The following is a 6000-nucleotide window of genomic DNA, read 5'->3' as shown; positions in this document are numbered from 1 at the left end:
AGGGCCTTTATTGTGGATTTCAGGAAAAGGAACAGGCAAGGTGGGGTAGGCAGGCTAAGTGAGTTTCAGTGGGTTCTGGGCCATAGGGGTGGTCCCAGTTATCTGGTAACTGGCCCTGGGGTGATTTAGGGCAGGAGGATAGTGTCCCAGAATGTTGGCACCAATAAAAGGAGGTGGATGGGGGATATGGACTGAGATTGGTTGGCTTGCATATCAAAGATGTACTGAAGCAAGCTGTTTGCTGTCTCTGGAAATTAGCTAACCCCGGGAGAGGCAGTCCCTCGCTGGGTCCAAAAGGTCCCAAGATATCAAAGTATTCTAAAATATATTTTTAAAAAAGAAAAACATAATAAATACAATCAGTAAAAAATATTTAACCTCTCCGAACATCAGTCCCCTCAAAGTCAGAAAAATAGGGAAAATAATGCCTGCTTCTGCCTTACTCACTGTAATCAAATAGTAAATTGGATCTAGGCAGGATGCCACCAGCAACTTCTGCAACTACTCTACTACGTTACTCTCAAAACACTATTAAAGTACAGAATTTTATTTCTGAGGTTGAAATGTTAGGTTTGTGAAGGAGATATATCTAGAGCCTCAGAGAGGCTTGGTACATGGTAACTCAAATCATACCAGCTGGAGGGTAAGCTGTTACAGGAAATCACTGGTGCCCTGAGCACAAAGGATAGCTGCGGGCTGATGGTCTGCGATCATGGCAGTACTGGATCCACTCCAACAGTCCAGTCTACTATAGCCCATGTAGGGCTCAGCTACCATATTGGTAATCTTAGTACTACTGAGCAGTAACTGGATTCTGCTATGAATTAAATTACCTTGCTTTTGATGATTAGGAAAGGAGTCAAAAAGTAAATGGTTTACTATCCCCCATGAATACTTTTGCCAATTTTCTACATAAACAGTTCATTTGATTCTTTGTTTAGTTTTCTTTTTTTCCAAGTCTTGTTATTATTGACCTCGCCTTCTACAGAGTTTAAAACCAGACTCTATTCCTAAACTGGTAACTGACTACTTGTAAAAAAAATTAACATAGATCTACTTATAACCCATAAGTTGCCTTTATTTATTTATTTATTTTTGGCTGCATTGGGTCTTCGTTGCTACATGCGGGCTTTCTCTAGTTGCGGCGAGCGGGGGCTACTCTTTGTTGTGGTGTGCGGGCTTCTCATTGTGGTGGCTTCTCTTGTTGCGGAGCACGGGCTTGAGGTGCACGGGCTCAGTAGTTGTGGCATGCAGGCTCAGTAGCTGTGGCTCGTGGGCTCTAGAGTGCAGGCTCAGTAGTTGTGGTACACGGGCTTAGCTGCTCCGCAGCATGTGGGATCTTCCCGGACAAGGGCTTGAACCTGTGTCTCTTGCATTGGCAGGCGGATTCTTAACCACTGCGCCACCATGGAAGTCCCCCCGCATAAGTTGCCTTTTGAAAGAAATCAATAAGGCATTTGAATTGCTCCAAGATGGAAATTGGTATTTGTGTGTATGTGTGTTTGTGTAATGTGAGATATCTTATGCATATGACTCTTACACCCAAGACTTTATGAGAAGTGAGAGGTCTCAGATCAAGTATAAAAGAGGGTGGCTGTGGGAAACCGTTTAGAGAATGGCAATAAAAGAGCTTTAAGTCAGTTTTGAAGAGCCCTTTAAGCAGTCACTGTGTGACCCCAGATGGCTACCTTTGCCCATGTCATCACTGTCCTCATCTATAAAATGGGGATAATGATACCTCTTTTCTTGAGAAACAGGTATGAAGATCAAATGTGAAAATAAAAGGCAAGACCAATGAAAGGAAAAATACTACAAAATTATGTTATAATAAAATTTTCATTGTGATTTGTTTGAGTACTGATATATATGACCAATAAATTAAATTTAATTGGGAATTAAATTAAATTATAGTACAACTTAATTAGCCACCGACTGTAACACAATTTTGAAATGACCTAACTTCTTCCAGAAAATTATTTATTTACAAGGTACAATTTGTGCTGCTTTTATGGGTTTATTTTCAATCAACAGTTTACTGTTTGGTATTTCAGAAATATTTCTCTTCAGCATACATTCATTAAACATTTAATAACAACATTGTGCTAGACACACTGGAAAAGCAGAGTTGAATGAAATCCAGAAGACTACAGATTCAAGGCATAGAGACCTCATTTCTGACTGGAAGACGGGAAGCCCTCGGGGAGCAGGTCAGCCCTAATCTGAGCCTTGGGAGCTTATAGAACTACAACATGAACAACAGGGTAAAAGACACTGTAGAAATTGGAACTGTGTGTAAGGACCCAGAAAAGAGAGAACAAAACTTGCATATGGTAAGCAGCAAACAATTCCATCTGCAAGGGCCAGATTGTGTTTGTGTAGAGTAGAGTGAGTTTAAAGGTCTTGATTGCAAAATATTTTCTATGTAAACAAGTAAGAGTGCAAGAATTTTTACATCTAAAGAGAACTGGGTTTTCCTAGTATATTATCATGCATTTTCTGGGCCTTACTATATGATATTGCTAAACAGTCCCACCTAGTAGTGATTGACATAAATCAACAATAATTTTGGTTGAAATTATTAAAGTGCACTTTGTAGATTGACTGAAATCAGTCAAGCTACAAAGCATCTCAAAAATACAGGTGTTGGAGTGTTTGACCTTGAAGCCACTTTCTAGCTCTATGAGTCCGCCCATGCTTCTATGTATATTGAGTTCAGAGCTTATGAGACTATGGTTCTGGGTTCTGAAACAATGTGGCCCAAATACTTTTTATAGAACTCTGAAACTGACCCTTAAGTAGCTCTCCTTTAAAAATCTTCAGCTAAATATTTCACTCCTATCTCTCAGCAGTATTTAAATAAATGTATCCTATTTTGTCACCAGCAGTAAGAGAGTACCAAAATCCATCCATCACTAGCCTAGAAAAACAATAGACAGTTCCCACATTATTGACTGTGGATTGAAGCTTCGCATTCATAGGAAAAGATAAGCATGCTGAGAATTTAGAACTTAGATTCTTCTCCATTGAAGCATGAGGTTAACGCAATGTTTCATACAATGGTGTACGCGAGAAAATCTAAACTGAAAATTAATAACACATAGCTTTTCAAGCATTTTAAATTTAGTGTTCTCAACATATTTAAAGACCATGGTCACCAAATCGTGGGTGAAAATGCAAAAGGTGAATCTAATTTCCTGAGGAGATGGGGTAGGCATTGATGCTAATTTGATGGAGAACATGCATTTATTGCTAAATGGCCACTTTTGCAGAGTTTACAAGCACATAAAAAGATCAGAAAATTTGCCACTTCTGCTCTTCACATTTACTATAACTAACAGGTAATGACTATAAATAAGCCCCAGATATTAATTTAATACAGTCATCTTCCCTACCTTGAAACCTAATTTCAGAATTTGACCCTAGAAACAGGCAGTTTTTTCCAACTTATTCAGAAAGTCCTCAAGCAATTTACACTACTGAATTGGAATATGAGGAAATGTTACTTCTCTTTAAATTTACTTTATTGGAATTGGCTTGATAATTATCTATGATTTAGCAACATTAGACTTTGGTACCAAAGGTTAAAATAAATAACATTATTCTTTGTAATATTAACAGTGTATGTAGTAATAGAACAAAATAGTATGTAGTAATAGAACAAAACGGAGTGCAAAGAAACTGAGATGAACTTCCATGAGAAAAATAAAATTCAGACCAAGCTTCTGGGTTTTATACTCCTGGGATAGAATATTATTAACCCTTCCCAACCCCACTAACAGAAGCCATTTGCAGAAACCTTTCTGCAAAGGGACTTACTGAACTTAGCTTTGATAGGGTATGGGCAGATGTAATTTCTGAGGTCATTTGGCTGTCACCTTCATTTTATGGGGAAGAAAATCAAGATCCAGGTAAGCGCAGTGTAGTGACTTACCAGGATCACACAGCCAATTACCAGCTGAGTAAATTTTGTATTCTTACCACTCCTTTCTCTACATGAATCTTCCATGTTACTCTCACATCTTTCATTTCACTCCTCGCGCACAGTGCCTCAATCACACTGAGCTTCTTTCAGTCTTCTCCCAGTTCCTGCCCCTCAAATGATACCAGGCTCCCTTGTCTCTGAGCCTTCACACATGTAGTTCCTTGTTCTGAAACCCATCCATGCCCAAACCCCATCCCCACCAAACTCCATGTTCCTTAACTCCCAGCCATTGTCCAAGTCACATTATAGCAGGGCCCTCAAGCTCCCAGAAATCTAGGTTACATATACTTCCTCTCTGTTCCTATTGCACCCTCTACCCCCCCCATTATAACATGTCAAACACTATATTGTAATTGTCTGATTAATTATTTGTTTGTACTATTAGACTGTGAACTCTTTGAATATCATATTCATCATCATTACCACAGCATCAAATGCAATGCCTGAAACATGGGATTGGCTCAGTAAAAAAAAGCTGTTTAAATAAATGAATAGATAAGAACATGTGTTAATGAGCCAAGGTACTACAAATGCATTTAGAACAATGGAAGTCGAATACTGCACACATCTAGGGTACCTGCCACTATACAATGTATAATGCTTATTATTCTTCCTAACAGAGAACTGTTTTACAGCTGTTGGAAGTGGTTGTGTAGTACCACAGGAGATGAGGGATGAAGCTAAGAAGCTGACATTTGAAGTGGAATACTATGATGATTCTCATGTAGCCATTCACAACTAGAAAACAGATGCTGTGGGAATCCTCCCTTTCCAATCATACCAGCTCATGGGCAGCTACAAGGTGATTAAATGTCATGGAGTGAAGAGTAAAAAATCAGATTTGTAGTTACTAGAGGTAGGGGTTGGGGGGGGTGAGTTAGATGAAGGTAGTCAAAAGATACAAACTTCCAGTTATAAGATAAATAAGTACTAGGGATATAATGCACATATGATAAATATAATTAAAACCGCTGTACATTATATATGAAAGATGTTAAAAGAGTAAATCCTAGGTGGTGGAGTCAAGATGGCAGTGTGGGAAGACTCGGAGTTTGCATCTCCCCACGACTACGGCTCCTGCAGGATGTGGATGGGGGACCTCAACGCCCAAGGAGATGGGAGGAACCCCAAAGCAAACCGGTAGGATGTGTGGGGACTGAGTTGGGGAGGAAAAGTGGAGGCGGAACAGGACTGGCATCCCTGAGGGGTGTGGCTGAGAGGAGTGAGGGGTTCCCATGCCTGGAGGGACGCTCGGGGGCTCAGATCGTGGGGTGTGTGCCCAGCGTATCCCCTGCCCAATCGGCCGGGGATGTCTGCGGGCTCTTGGGCAGGGTCCTACGCCCTCAGAGGCCCCCTCCGGGCCACACTGGTCTTGGGGGCATGGGAGGGAGGCTGGGGGAGAAGAGGAGAGGCAGGCGGGAGGGTCCCTCCAGGACCAGAGGAGCAGGGGAAGGAGCAGAGGGCATTGGCACCACCCACTAGAGCCCAGGAAACCTACTGAGCTCCCAGGCCAGTCCCCCGGCCTCCAAAGCCCTCTCCAGGCTGCGTGGGTCCTGGGGGCATAGGAGGGAGGCTGAGGTGGTGGGGCAGCCCAGGACCGGAGGAGCGGGAGAGGAGTGGAGGATATTTGCCTCACCCACTCAAGCCCGGGAAAACTGCTGAGCTCCCTGGTGGGGTCCCCCGTCCTCTGAGACCAGAGGTGGGAGATACGGCTGGGCCCCTTCTGTTCCATTGAGCCGAGGTCCCACACCCCACACCCCCAGGGCCTTTTCCAGCCCTGTGGGTCCTAAGCAGAGGCCCCACCCACCACCCAAACCCCACCCCTGCTTAGGTCCCACCCTTCACAGCCAAGGCATTTCCACCTTTTTTTTTTTCTCCTCTTTTATACTATTGTGGTTCTGTTTTACCTTCTGGTTGTTGTTTCATCTATATGTATATTTTTTCTTTCTAACATATCTGTTTGTTTCCTAGTCTAATTTTATTTTTTACTTTGTTATTGTTCTCTTTTTTTTTTGTTT

Source organism: Phocoena phocoena, chromosome 5 (genome assembly GCF_963924675.1).
Source record: "Phocoena phocoena chromosome 5, mPhoPho1.1, whole genome shotgun sequence".
In the NCBI taxonomy this organism is placed as follows: Eukaryota; Metazoa; Chordata; class Mammalia; order Artiodactyla; family Phocoenidae; genus Phocoena; species Phocoena phocoena.
Note: the sequence above shows the minus strand (reverse complement) of the source record.